At 45.7% G+C, this 14,707-nt stretch overlaps 8 non-coding genes and 1 pseudogene across 8 annotated transcripts; all 9 read right to left on the reverse strand.

Moving 5' to 3' along the window:
- Positions 1-1,462: 1,462 nt before the first annotated feature.
- On the reverse strand, positions 1,463-1,626 carry LOC127945258 (U1 spliceosomal RNA). The gene has a single exon (XR_008150602.1). It is a non-coding gene; the product is annotated as a U1 spliceosomal RNA (small nuclear RNA).
- Positions 1,627-2,000: 374 nt separating this feature from the next.
- On the reverse strand, positions 2,001-2,192 carry LOC127945625 (U2 spliceosomal RNA). Its single transcript, XR_008150909.1, has one exon. It is a non-coding gene; the product is annotated as a U2 spliceosomal RNA (small nuclear RNA).
- Positions 2,193-3,553: 1,361 nt separating this feature from the next.
- Positions 3,554-3,632, reverse strand: LOC127945683 (uncharacterized; annotated as a pseudogene).
- Positions 3,633-6,112: 2,480 nt separating this feature from the next.
- LOC127945259 (U1 spliceosomal RNA) lies at positions 6,113-6,276 on the reverse strand. Its single transcript, XR_008150603.1, has one exon. It is a non-coding gene; the product is annotated as a U1 spliceosomal RNA (small nuclear RNA).
- Positions 6,277-6,650: 374 nt separating this feature from the next.
- On the reverse strand, positions 6,651-6,841 carry LOC127945502 (U2 spliceosomal RNA). The gene has a single exon (XR_008150833.1). It is a non-coding gene; the product is annotated as a U2 spliceosomal RNA (small nuclear RNA).
- Positions 6,842-9,328: 2,487 nt separating this feature from the next.
- Positions 9,329-9,492, reverse strand: LOC127945260 (U1 spliceosomal RNA). Its single transcript, XR_008150604.1, has one exon. It is a non-coding gene; the product is annotated as a U1 spliceosomal RNA (small nuclear RNA).
- Positions 9,493-9,866: 374 nt separating this feature from the next.
- Positions 9,867-10,057, reverse strand: LOC127945505 (U2 spliceosomal RNA). Its single transcript, XR_008150835.1, has one exon. It is a non-coding gene; the product is annotated as a U2 spliceosomal RNA (small nuclear RNA).
- Positions 10,058-12,544: 2,487 nt separating this feature from the next.
- Positions 12,545-12,708, reverse strand: LOC127945261 (U1 spliceosomal RNA). Its single transcript, XR_008150605.1, has one exon. It is a non-coding gene; the product is annotated as a U1 spliceosomal RNA (small nuclear RNA).
- A 374-nt stretch (positions 12,709-13,082) lies between these two features.
- LOC127945506 (U2 spliceosomal RNA) lies at positions 13,083-13,273 on the reverse strand. Its single transcript, XR_008150836.1, has one exon. It is a non-coding gene; the product is annotated as a U2 spliceosomal RNA (small nuclear RNA).
- Between the last annotated feature and the right edge of the window lie 1,434 nt (positions 13,274-14,707).

Below are 14,707 nucleotides of genomic sequence, written 5' to 3' on the forward strand. Positions count from 1 at the left end.
TGAAAGGCGTATGTCAGACGTTTGTAGATGGCAGATGCTTTCCAGATCAACATTTCTTTAACAGACATCTTGCAGACGTAAGTGTGCTATCTGGGTAGTACCCTCCCCTGTCTACAACGTCACCGGGCCTCGTCCCGATCGGCCTGACGGAAAGTACGGCATGGCTCGTAACTCCCAAACGGTTGGTCGCAGAGCCACGTGCCTTATGTCACCGGAATCCTTGGCTCGAGCCGAACGAGACGCAGGTCTCAGATTGGCCCGTCGCTCTGACGAAATTTTCGGGTATTTTGGATTTTGTCGAAAACCTTCTTTTGCAACCTGGCGCCAGGTATTTGGCCCAGTCCCACCCAAATCAGCACAGAAAGCTTCTCTGGAGTCTGAGTGTCAATAATCATCCAAAAATAGAGGAAATTTCCATTCACCTTGGCGAGGGGACCTCAAAACGTGCTAAGGTGGCGTGTCCGAGGTGGCTCGAATGGCTATAACTCCAGGAAGGAGTGAGATCCCTTCACCCAAATCGGCACACCTGTGCAGGGGCTCAGTCCGAGGCCAGGTGAAAAGGGACGCGGCGACAGGCCACTAGGTGGCGCCGTAAGCTGAAAAATAGGGAAAATGTAATGTAAATGGACAATCAAACAAAGATGAAAACACCTGCAACACTGCGGGATGGTAGTACCCTCCCCTGTCTGCAACGTCACCGGGCCTTGTCCCGATCGGCCTGACGGTGGAACTGCAGCGACGGAAAGTACGGCATGGCTCGTAACTCCCAAACGGTTGGTCGCAGAGCCACGTGCCTTATGTCACCGGAATCCTTGGCTCGAGCCGAACGAGACGCAGGTCTCAGATTGGCCCGTCGCTCTGACGAAATTTTCGGGTATTTTGGATTTTGTCGAAAACCTTCTTTTGCAACCTGGCGCCAGGTATTTGGCCCAGTCCCACCCAAATCAGCACAGAAAGCTTCTCTGGAGTCTGACTGTCAATAATCATCCAAAAAAATAGGAAATTTCCATTCACCTTGGCGAGGGGACCTCAAAGCGTGCTAAGGTGGCGTGTCCGAGGTGGCTCGAATGGCTATAACTCCAGGAAGGAGTGAGATCCCTTCACCCAAATCGGCACACCTGTGCAGGGGCTCAGTCCGAGGCCAGGTGAAAAAGGGCGCGGCGACAGGCCACTAGGTGTCGCTGTAAGCGACAACAAAATTAATACGAATCGAAAAAAAGGACAACCAAACAACATGGAGACAGTTACAGCTAGGCTGCAGTCAGTCCAATCTACTTTCAAAGTAAGGTCTGCGCTATGTTCGAACTAAACTACCCACCAGGGTCCGATTTTTCAAGAGCGCAAGTGACTTTGTTTCACAGGCGCACAACACATATCTCGCATGTGACAGAACTCCCCATTCTGAAAGGAAAATAAATAAAAAACTGTAAAAACCTCTTCTGCTTTGTTTCACCAACAATTTCAGGGGAGAGCGCGAACGCAGTCCCCCACTACCATAAATTATGCAGTCGAGATTCCCGCATTTGGGGAATTCGCAGGGGTCAGCATGGCCGGAGTGCAATGGACAAGCCTCGCCCTGGGTGAACCGCCTTCTTGATCATGGTGTCTCCCCTGCCAGGTAAGTATGAAGGCCCAGGCGGTCAGCCAGAGGTCTGATTTGCATCTCTACCATCCTCACCAACGGTTAGCCCTCCGCCCCCCCTCCGGGAAAGGAAGGACGGGTGCCTTCCGTTACTGGCCTGGAAACTGCCAAGCTCATGGGCCGGTGCTTCCCAACGCCAGTTTTAGATGACTCTCTTTAAACAAACACACCTGATTCGATGCGTCACCTCGTCTGTGAAAGACTTCAAGACCTCAGGTGGGTGCATCGTTAGTGGAAGAGTCCAAGACCCCAGGTGGACACATCAGGAAAAAAGTTTGCAATAAACCACAGCATCTGCAATGGCAGCTCTCATTCCTTGTTCTGCTATTCGACACAATAAATGGCAATCCCCAAAAAGGGAAAGCACACCGTTCCTGGAGACACTGCAATACCAGGCCGATGCATGGAGTGGACGGAGCAAGCCCCGGCTCCAGCTCCGTGATCTAAAAATCCATTTAATATGTAGTCCCCGGATGGGGGACGTATCAGATATTAAACTGATAAGAACAGATTTTTTTTTTTTTTTTTTTTATTAAACTCCAAAACTCATACAACATTTACTTCAAACTCAAAAATCACAACATTCCAATTTTAAAGTTAGCACATTTTGAACAGCACATCACAACTATCCCTAGAAATGTTTAAACTTAAAGGACTTTTTTGCCAACACTACTTCCGCCTCCCTTCCCCTTCACTCTCCTTGCAACTACATCAGTCCATTCCTGAGAATCTTCTTCTCCATCTGCCTCACACTCTCCCCATTCCCAGTTGTCCACCTGTTGATCTTGCAAATCTAATAAGTCCTCTAAAGAAACAAGAGTCCTTGCAGCTTCGAGCTTCGAGCACTTCCACTCTCTTTCCTCTTCTTCACAGTCATCCTTTTCAACTGCACGCCGACGCCCTCTTCCTCCTGATACCTCCATCTTGTTATCTCCGTCCTCCTTCTGATCCATGTCCTTAATTGGCTCCTCTGCATCACCTGAAATTATTTCAATCAACCGTTCCTCTGCCACTGGGGATGTCTCCCTTCGATAAAGTATCTTATCATTCACTTCAGCTGTCCGCTCCCATCTGTGCTTACTGGCTTCAGCAGCATGTGCAGTCTGTCTTGCTGATGAGCTGGACCACTCACCAACAAGGGCTTTACAGTCACCCAGCAAGTCTTCCCCTTCTTTAAATAAACTGGCATAACTTTTCTTCCTGCCTGGACAGCCCCGATACAGATGCTCATCACTTCCACATAAACTGCAACGCTTTGGAGCCGTGCATATACCTGCCACATGGTTGGACTCACCACAAAATCTGCATCTCTCTCCTTTGCAATCAACCTTCACGTGACCCTGTCCTCCACACCGTCGACAATATAGAGGTTGTCCAGGATAGTACAAGTAACCTTTGTTTGGTCCAATTGAAAAACTGCCTGGAGGATGTAACACACTACCTTGTACAGAGGGGTCAATTTTCAGCTTCACCATGTACCTCCTCTTCCCATTCCAAATCCCAAAACGGTCTTTTAAATGTTCTCCTCCTCTCACAGCTTCACAATATCGCTTAACTAACGCCAGGACGTCCGAATCCTCTACAAAGGGGTTGTATACATGAATTATAAGAGGGATGAAGTCCTGGACAAACAATGACTGGAGCTGCAGTCCTTCAAGCAGCTTATGACCCTCTTTCTTCTTCCAGGCTTCAAAGAAATCCACACAATCTTTCAGGGTAGTAAAAGTTAAATCCAAAAAACCAGATACCGCAAAATCTTGTAGGCAGAAAATATCACCAGGCTGAATCTTGAAAACTCCTTGAAGAATTTCCACAACACAAAATTCTCTTCCAAAACGTTGCTTCACAAAGTCCTCAGCATCCATCTTCAATTCCACACGAACACTATTCCTCATCCGAACCATCTTGGCCGATGCTTTCACACGCTCTCCCGGCAAAGCTCCTGGAAAAGATACTACACTTGATCTTAGCCAAAAGGCCGAGAAGCGATGCTGCTAAGACGCAGCAGGGAGGAAGCCGGACACGGCGATGCCCATCTCGGCTTTGGTAAGTTTTGGGAGACCTAAAAACGCTGGGGGATGGTACCCTGATAGCACACATACATCTAGGAGACGTCTATTTGACATATGAATTTACATCTGCAAGATGTAGTTTTAAGGCTGTTTGCTCATCTGCAATACGTCTATTGGACGTCTCCTTTTAGCAGTGTTTGGAAGGTTACTTTGGAAATGTAATAGGTTACAGATTACAAGTTACCCTGTTTAAAATGTTATAGTAGTATAACTTTTTCAATTACTTTATTAAAGTAATGTAACTAATTACTTTTGAGTACTTTTAGATTACTTTTCTAAATTTGTGAAAATGAAATAATAATAAATAAAAACATATACATCAACTCAAATACAGTTATCTAATAAGCATGTGTCATTCCTGTATAATAAACTCCTGAAACATTGGTGTTTTTTTAAACTGCTGTCTCTTTGTATATGATATGATAGGTAAAATGCATGACGTGACACAGAGCAGTTCTAGAAATGATGTTTATGTGCTCATGTACTCCTATATTGAGGCGGCAGAGGCTGACAACACTGCAAGCTTCAGTAGGCCTATTTGTATTAAATGAAACTGCATGTTTTTGCCATTAATTTACAGGAAGGGCGGACTGGGAAAAACAAAAAATTCTGTTAAAATTCTGGAAATTATTAGGGCGTATGTCTCAGAACAGTCAGTGCAATTTGGGAAAGAAATCAGTGAAATCTGTATGTGGATGTGTGTAAATATTCAAATGTAATTGCCTTTGTAATCGTTAAAAATTTCATAAGTAACTTTAATTTAATTACTAATTTTTTCTTCGTAACTGTAACTAATTACAGTTACATTCATTTTGTAATTAAATTACGTAATGCTGTTACATGTAACTAGTTACTCCCCAACACTGCCTTTTAGATGTCAGATAGATGTCAATTAGATGTCTTTTAGATGTTTATGATTTAGAAGGTATATAAAACTGACATCTGAAAGGCGTATGTCAGACGTTTGTAGATGGCAGATGCTTTCCAGATCAACATTTCTTTAACAGACATCTTGCAGACGTAAGTGTGCTATCTGGGTAGTACCCTCCCCTGTCTACAACGTCACCGGGCCTCGTCCCGATCGGCCTGACGGAAAGTACGGCATGGCTCGTAACTCCCAAACGGTTGGTCGCAGAGCCACGTGCCTTATGTCACCGGAATCCTTGGCTCGAGCCGAACGAGACGCAGGTCTCAGATTGGCCCGTCGCTCTGACGAAATTTCCGGGTATTTTGTCGAAAACCTTCTTTTGCAACCTGGCGCCAGGTATTTGGCCCAGTCCCACCCAAATCAGCACAGAAAGCTTCTCTGGAGTCTGAGTGTCAATAATCATCCAAAAATAGAGGAAATTTCCATTCACCTTGGCGAGGGGACCTCAAAACGTGCTAAGGTGGCGTGTCCGAGGTGGCTCGAATGGCTATAACTCCAGGAAGGAGTGAGATCCCTTCACCCAAATCGGCACACCTGTGCAGGGGCTCAGTCCGAGGCCAGGTGAAAAGGGACGCGGCGACAGGCCACTAGGTGGCGCCGTAAGCTGAAAAATAGGGAAAATGTAATGTAAATGGACAATCAAACAAAGATGAAAACACCTGCAACACTGCGGGATGGTAGTACCCTCCCCTGTCTGCAACGTCACCGGGCCTTGTCCCGATCGGCCTGACGGTGGAACTGCAGCGACGGAAAGTACGGCATGGCTCGTAACTCCCAAACGGTTGGTCGCAGAGCCACGTGCCTTATGTCACCGGAATCCTTGGCTCGAGCCGAACGAGACGCAGGTCTCAGATTGGCCCGTCGCTCTGACGAAATTTTCGGGTATTTTGGATTTTGTCGAAAACCTTCTTTTGCAACCTGGCGCCAGGTATTTGGCCCAGTCCCACCCAAATCAGCACAGAAAGCTTCTCTGGAGTCTGACTGTCAATAATCATCCAAAAAAATAGGAAATTTCCATTCACCTTGGCGAGGGGACCTCAAAGCGTGCTAAGGTGGCGTGTCCGAGGTGGCTCGAATGGCTATAACTCCAGGAAGGAGTGAGATCCCTTCACCCAAATCGGCACACCTGTGCAGGGGCTCAGTCCGAGGCCAGGTGAAAAAGGGCGCGGCGACAGGCCACTAGGTGTCGCTGTAAGCGACAACAAAATTAATACGAATCGAAAAAAAGGACAACCAAACAACATGGAGACAGTTACAGCTAGGCTGCAGTCAGTCCAATCTACTTTCAAAGTAAGGTCTGCGCTATGTTCGAACTAAACTACCCACCAGGGTCCGATTTTTCAAGAGCGCAAGTGACTTTGTTTCACAGGCGCACAACACATATCTCGCATGTGACAGAACTCCCCATTCTGAAAGGAAAATAAATAAAAAACTGTAAAAACCTCTTCTGCTTTGTTTCACCAACAATTTCAGGGGAGAGCGCGAACGCAGTCCCCCACTACCATAAATTATGCAGTCGAGATTCCCGCATTTGGGGAATTCGCAGGGGTCAGCATGGCCGGAGTGCAATGGACAAGCCTCGCCCTGGGTGAACCGCCTTCTTGATCATGGTGTCTCCCCTGCCAGGTAAGTATGAAGGCCCAGGCGGTCAGCCAGAGGTCTGATTTGCATCTCTACCATCCTCACCAACGGTTAGCCCTCCGCCCCCCCTCCGGGAAAGGAAGGACGGGTGCCTTCCGTTACTGGCCTGGAAACTGCCAAGCTCATGGGCCGGTGCTTCCCAACGCCAGTTTTAGATGACTCTCTTTAAACAAACACACCTGATTCGATGCGTCACCTCGTCTGTGAAAGACTTCAAGACCTCAGGTGGGTGCATCGTTAGTGGAAGAGTCCAAGACCCCAGGTGGACACATCAGGAAAAAAGTTTGCAATAAACCACAGCATCTGCAATGGCAGCTCTCATTCCTTGTTCTGCTATTCGACACAATAAATGGCAATCCCCAAAAAGGGAAAGCACACCGTTCCTGGAGACACTGCAATACCAGGCCGATGCATGGAGTGGACGGAGCAAGCCCCGGCTCCAGCTCCGTGATCTAAAAATCCATTTAATATGTAGTCCCCGGATGGGGGACGTATCAGATATTAAACTGATAAGAACAGATACTACACTTGATCTTAGCCAAAAGGCCGAGAAGCGATGCTGCTAAGACGCAGCAGGGAGGAAGCCGGACACGGCGATGCCCATCTCGGCTTTGGTAAGTTTTGGGAGACCTAAAAACGCTGGGGGATGGTACCCTGATAGCACACATACATCTAGGAGACGTCTATTTGACATATGAATTTACATCTGCAAGATGTAGTTTTAAGGCTGTTTGCTCATCTGCAATACGTCTATTGGACGTCTCCTTTTAGCAGTGTTTGGAAGGTTACTTTGGAAATGTAATAGGTTACAGATTACAAGTTACCCTGTTTAAAATGTTATAGTAGTATAACTTTTTCAATTACTTTATTAAAGTAATGTAACTAATTACTTTTGAGTACTTTTAGATTACTTTTCTAAATTTGTGAAAATTAAATAATAATAAATAAAAACATATACATCAACTCAAATACAGTTATCTAATAAGCATGTGTCATTCCTGTATAATAAACTCCTGAAACATTGGTGTTTTTTTAAACTGCTGTCTCTTTGTATATGATATGATAGGTAAAATGCATGACGTGACACAGAGCAGTTCTAGAAATGATGTTTATGTGCTCATGTACTCCTATATTGAGGCGGCAGAGGCTGACAACACTGCAAGCTTCAGTAGGCCTATTTGTATTAAATGAAACTGCATGTTTTTGCCATTAATTTACAGGAAGGGCGGACTGGGAAAAACAAAAAATTCTGTTAAAATTCTGGAAATTATTAGGGCGTATGTCTCAGAACAGTCAGTGCAATTTGGGAAAGAAATCAGTGAAATCTGTATGTGGATGTGTGTAAATATTCAAATGTAATTGCCTTTGTAATCGTTAAAAATTTCATAAGTAACTTTAATTTAATTACTAATTTTTTCTTCGTAACTGTAACTAATTACAGTTACATTCATTTTGTAATTAAATTACGTAATGCTGTTACATGTAACTAGTTACTCCCCAACACTGCCTTTTAGATGTCAGATAGATGTCAATTAGATGTCTTTTAGATGTTTATGATTTAGAAGGTATATAAAACTGACATCTGAAAGGCGTATGTCAGACGTTTGTAGATGGCAGATGCTTTCCAGATCAACATTTCTTTAACAGACATCTTGCAGACGTAAGTGTGCTATCTGGGTAGTACCCTCCCCTGTCTACAACGTCACCGGGCCTCGTCCCGATCGGCCTGACGGAAAGTACGGCATGGCTCGTAACTCCCAAACGGTTGGTCGCAGAGCCACGTGCCTTATGTCACCGGAATCCTTGGCTCGAGCCGAACGAGACGCAGGTCTCAGATTGGCCCGTCGCTCTGACGAAATTTTCGGGTATTTTGGATTTTGTCGAAAACCTTCTTTTGCAACCTGGCGCCAGGTATTTGGCCCAGTCCCACCCAAATCAGCACAGAAAGCTTCTCTGGAGTCTGAGTGTCAATAATCATCCAAAAATAGAGGAAATTTCCATTCACCTTGGCGAGGGGACCTCAAAACGTGCTAAGGTGGCCTGTCCGAGGTGGCTCGAATGGCTATAACTCCAGGAAGGAGTGAGATCCCTTCACCCAAATCGGCACACCTGTGCAGGGGCTCAGTCCGAGGCCAGGTGAAAAGGGACGCGGCGACAGGCCACTAGGTGGCGCCGTAAGCTGAAAAATAGGGAAAATGTAATGTAAATGGACAATCAAACAAAGATGAAAACACCTGCAACACTGCGGGATGGTAGTACCCTCCCCTGTCTGCAACGTCACCGGGCCTTGTCCCGATCGGCCTGACGGTGGAACTGCAGCGACGGAAAGTACGGCATCGCTCGTAACTCCCAAACGGTTGGTCGCAGAGCCACGTGCCTTATGTCACCGGAATCCTTGGCTCGAGCCGAACGAGACGCAGGTCTCAGATTGGCCCGTCGCTCTGACGAAATTTTCGGGTATTTTGGATTTTGTCGAAAACCTTCTTTTGCAACCTGGCGCCAGGTATTTGGCCCAGTCCCACCCAAATCAGCACAGAAAGCTTCTCTGGAGTCTGACTGTCAATAATCATCCAAAAAAATAGGAAATTTCCATTCACCTTGGCGAGGGGACCTCAAAGCGTGCTAAGGTGGCGTGTCCGAGGTGGCTCGAATGGCTATAACTCCAGGAAGGAGTGAGATCCCTTCACCCAAATCGGCACACCTGTGCAGGGGCTCAGTCCGAGGCCAGGTGAAAAAGGGCGCGGCGACAGGCCACTAGGTGTCGCTGTAAGCGACAACAAAATTAATACGAATCGAAAAAAAGGACAACCAAACAACATGGAGACAGTTACAGCTAGGCTGCAGTCAGTCCAATCTACTTTCAAAGTAAGGTCTGCGCTATGTTCGAACTAAACTACCCACCAGGGTCCGATTTTTCAAGAGCGCAAGTGACTTTGTTTCACAGGCGCACAACACATATCTCGCATGTGACAGAACTCCCCATTCTGAAAGGAAAATAAATAAAAAACTGTAAAAACCTCTTCTGCTTTGTTTCACCAACAATTTCAGGGGAGAGCGCGAACGCAGTCCCCCACTACCATAAATTATGCAGTCGAGATTCCCGCATTTGGGGAATTCGCAGGGGTCAGCATGGCCGGAGTGCAATGGACAAGCCTCGCCCTGGGTGAACCGCCTTCTTGATCATGGTGTCTCCCCTGCCAGGTAAGTATGAAGGCCCAGGCGGTCAGCCAGAGGTCTGATTTGCATCTCTACCATCCTCACCAACGGTTAGCCCTCCGCCCCCCCTCCGGGAAAGGAAGGACGGGTGCCTTCCGTTACTGGCCTGGAAACTGCCAAGCTCATGGGCCGGTGCTTCCCAACGCCAGTTTTAGATGACTCTCTTTAAACAAACACACCTGATTCGATGCGTCACCTCGTCTGTGAAAGACTTCAAGACCTCAGGTGGGTGCATCGTTAGTGGAAGAGTCCAAGACCCCAGGTGGACACATCAGGAAAAAAGTTTGCAATAAACCACAGCATCTGCAATGGCAGCTCTCATTCCTTGTTCTGCTATTCGACACAATAAATGGCAATCCCCAAAAAGGGAAAGCACACCGTTCCTGGAGACACTGCAATACCAGGCCGATGCATGGAGTGGACGGAGCAAGCCCCGGCTCCAGCTCCGTGATCTAAAAATCCATTTAATATGTAGTCCCCGGATGGGGGACGTATCAGATATTAAACTGATAAGAACAGATACTACACTTGATCTTAGCCAAAAGGCCGAGAAGCGATGCTGCTAAGACGCAGCAGGGAGGAAGCCGGACACGGCGATGCCCATCTCGGCTTTGGTAAGTTTTGGGAGACCTAAAAACGCTGGGGGATGGTACCCTGATAGCACACATACATCTAGGAGACGTCTATTTGACATATGAATTTACATCTGCAAGATGTAGTTTTAAGGCTGTTTGCTCATCTGCAATACGTCTATTGGACGTCTCCTTTTAGCAGTGTTTGGAAGGTTACTTTGGAAATGTAATAGGTTACAGATTACAAGTTACCCTGTTTAAAATGTTATAGTAGTATAACTTTTTCAATTACTTTATTAAAGTAATGTAACTAATTACTTTTGAGTACTTTTAGATTACTTTTCTAAATTTGTGAAAATGAAATAATAATAAATAAAAACATATACATCAACTCAAATACAGTTATCTAATAAGCATGTGTCATTCCTGTATAATAAACTCCTGAAACATTGGTGTTTTTTTAAACTGCTGTCTCTTTGTATATGATATGATAGGTAAAATGCATGACGTGACACAGAGCAGTTCTAGAAATGATGTTTATGTGCTCATGTACTCCTATATTGAGGCGGCAGAGGCTGACAACACTGCAAGCTTCAGTAGGCCTATTTGTATTAAATGAAACTGCATGTTTTTGCCATTAATTTACAGGAAGGGCGGACTGGGAAAAACAAAAAATTCTGTTAAAATTCTGGAAATTATTAGGGCGTATGTCTCAGAACAGTCAGTGCAATTTGGGAAAGAAATCAGTGAAATCTGTATGTGGATGTGTGTAAATATTCAAATGTAATTGCCTTTGTAATCGTTAAAAATTTCATAAGTAACTTTAATTTAATTACTAATTTTTTCTTCGTAACTGTAACTAATTACAGTTACATTCATTTTGTAATTAAATTACGTAATGCTGTTACATGTAACTAGTTACTCCCCAACACTGCCTTTTAGATGTCAGATAGATGTCAATTAGATGTCTTTTAGATGTTTATGATTTAGAAGGTATATAAAACTGACATCTGAAAGGCGTATGTCAGACGTTTGTAGATGGCAGATGCTTTCCAGATCAACATTTCTTTAACAGACATCTTGCAGACGTAAGTGTGCTATCTGGGTAGTACCCTCCCCTGTCTACAACGTCACCGGGCCTCGTCCCGATCGGCCTGACGGAAAGTACGGCATGGCTCGTAACTCCCAAACGGTTGGTCGCAGAGCCACGTGCCTTATGTCACCGGAATCCTTGGCTCGAGCCGAACGAGACGCAGGTCTCAGATTGGCCCGTCGCTCTGACGAAATTTTCGGGTATTTTGGATTTTGTCGAAAACCTTCTTTTGCAACCTGGCGCCAGGTATTTGGCCCAGTCCCACCCAAATCAGCACAGAAAGCTTCTCTGGAGTCTGAGTGTCAATAATCATCCAAAAATAGAGGAAATTTCCATTCACCTTGGCGAGGGGACCTCAAAACGTGCTAAGGTGGCCTGTCCGAGGTGGCTCGAATGGCTATAACTCCAGGAAGGAGTGAGATCCCTTCACCCAAATCGGCACACCTGTGCAGGGGCTCAGTCCGAGGCCAGGTGAAAAGGGACGCGGCGACAGGCCACTAGGTGGCGCCGTAAGCTGAAAAATAGGGAAAATGTAATGTAAATGGACAATCAAACAAAGATGAAAACACCTGCAACACTGCGGGATGGTAGTACCCTCCCCTGTCTGCAACGTCACCGGGCCTTGTCCCGATCGGCCTGACGGTGGAACTGCAGCGACGGAAAGTACGGCATCGCTCGTAACTCCCAAACGGTTGGTCGCAGAGCCACGTGCCTTATGTCACCGGAATCCTTGGCTCGAGCCAAACGAGACGCAGGTCTCAGATTGGCCCGTCGCTCTGACGAAATTTTCGGGTATTTTGGATTTTGTCGAAAACCTTCTTTTGCAACCTGGCGCCAGGTATTTGGCCCAGTCCCACCCAAATCAGCACAGAAAGCTTCTCTGGAGTCTGACTGTCAATAATCATCCAAAAAAATAGGAAATTTCCATTCACCTTGGCGAGGGGACCTCAAAGCGTGCTAAGGTGGCGTGTCCGAGGTGGCTCGAATGGCTATAACTCCAGGAAGGAGTGAGATCCCTTCACCCAAATCGGCACACCTGTGCAGGGGCTCAGTCCGAGGCCAGGTGAAAAAGGGCGCGGCGACAGGCCACTAGGTGTCGCTGTAAGCGACAACAAAATTAATACGAATCGAAAAAAAGGACAACCAAACAACATGGAGACAGTTACAGCTAGGCTGCAGTCAGTCCAATCTACTTTCAAAGTAAGGTCTGCGCTATGTTCGAACTAAACTACCCACCAGGGTCCGATTTTTCAAGAGCGCAAGTGACTTTGTTTCACAGGCGCACAACACATATCTCGCATGTGACAGAACTCCCCATTCTGAAAGGAAAATAAATAAAAAACTGTAAAAACCTCTTCTGCTTTGTTTCACCAACAATTTCAGGGGAGAGCGCGAACGCAGTCCCCCACTACCATAAATTATGCAGTCGAGATTCCCGCATTTGGGGAATTCGCAGGGGTCAGCATGGCCGGAGTGCAATGGACAAGCCTCGCCCTGGGTGAACCGCCTTCTTGATCATGGTGTCTCCCCTGCCAGGTAAGTATGAAGGCCCAGGCGGTCAGCCAGAGGTCTGATTTGCATCTCTACCATCCTCACCAACGGTTAGCCCTCCGCCCCCCCTCCGGGAAAGGAAGGACGGGTGCCTTCCGTTACTGGCCTGGAAACTGCCAAGCTCATGGGCCGGTGCTTCCCAACGCCAGTTTTAGATGACTCTCTTTAAACAAACACACCTGATTCGATGCGTCACCTCGTCTGTGAAAGACTTCAAGACCTCAGGTGGGTGCATCGTTAGTGGAAGAGTCCAAGACCCCAGGTGGACACATCAGGAAAAAAGTTTGCAATAAACCACAGCATCTGCAATGGCAGCTCTCATTCCTTGTTCTGCTATTCGACACAATAAATGGCAATCCCCAAAAAGGGAAAGCACACCGTTCCTGGAGACACTGCAATACCAGGCCGATGCATGGAGTGGACGGAGCAAGCCCCGGCTCCAGCTCCGTGATCTAAAAATCCATTTAATATGTAGTCCCCGGATGGGGGACGTATCAGATATTAAACTGATAAGAACAGATACTACACTTGATCTTAGCCAAAAGGCCGAGAAGCGATGCTGCTAAGACGCAGCAGGGAGGAAGCCGGACACGGCGATGCCCATCTCGGCTTTGGTAAGTTTTGGGAGACCTAAAAACGCTGGGGGATGGTACCCTGATAGCACACATACATCTAGGAGACGTCTATTTGACATATGAATTTACATCTGCAAGATGTAGTTTTAAGGCTGTTTGCTCATCTGCAATACGTCTATTGGACGTCTCCTTTTAGCAGTGTTTGGAAGGTTACTTTGGAAATGTAATAGGTTACAGATTACAAGTTACCCTGTTTAAAATGTTATAGTAGTATAACTTTTTCAATTACTTTATTAAAGTAATGTAACTAATTACTTTTGAGTACTTTTAGATTACTTTTCTAAATTTGTGAAAATGAAATAATAATAAATAAAAACATATACATCAACTCAAATACAGTTATCTAATAAGCATGTGTCATTCCTGTATAATAAACTCCTGAAACATTGGTGTTTTTTTAAACTGCTGTCTCTTTGTATATGATATGATAGGTAAAATGCATGACGTGACACAGAGCAGTTCTAGAAATGATGTTTATGTGCTCATGTACTCCTATATTGAGGCGGCAGAGGCTGACAACACTGCAAGCTTCAGTAGGCCTATTTGTATTAAATGAAACTGCATGTTTTTGCCATTAATTTACAGGAAGGGCGGACTGGGAAAAACAAAAAATTCTGTTAAAATTCTGGAAATTATTAGGGCGTATGTCTCAGAACAGTCAGTGCAATTTGGGAAAGAAATCAGTGAAATCTGTATGTGGATGTGTGTAAATATTCAAATGTAATTGCCTTTGTAATCGTTAAAAATTTCATAAGTAACTTTAATTTAATTACTAATTTTTTCTTCGTAACTGTAACTAATTACAGTTACATTCATTTTGTAATTAAATTACGTAATGCTGTTACATGTAACTAGTTACTCCCCAACACTGCCTTTTAGATGTCAGATAGATGTCAATTAGATGTCTTTTAGATGTTTATGATTTAGAAGGTATATAAAACTGACATCTGAAAGGCGTATGTCAGACGTTTGTAGATGGCAGATGCTTTCCAGATCAACATTTCTTTAACAGACATCTTGCAGACGTAAGTGTGCTATCTGGGTAGTACCCTCCCCTGTCTACAACGTCACCGGGCCTCGTCCCGATCGGCCTGACGGAAAGTACGGCATGGCTCGTAACTCCCAAACGGTTGGTCGCAGAGCCACGTGCCTTATGTCACCGGAATCCTTGGCTCGAGCCGAACGAGACGCAGGTCTCAGATTGGCCCGTCGCTCTGACGAAATTTTCGGGTATTTTGGATTTTGTCGAAAACCTTCTTTTGCAACCTGGCGCCAGGTATTTGGCCCAGTCCCACCCAAATCAGCACAGAAAGCTTCTCTGGAGTCTGAGTGTCAATAATCATCCAAAAATAGAGGA

Source organism: Carassius gibelio, chromosome A23, assembly GCF_023724105.1.
Source record: "Carassius gibelio isolate Cgi1373 ecotype wild population from Czech Republic chromosome A23, carGib1.2-hapl.c, whole genome shotgun sequence".
Taxonomy (NCBI): domain Eukaryota; kingdom Metazoa; phylum Chordata; class Actinopteri; order Cypriniformes; family Cyprinidae; genus Carassius; species Carassius gibelio.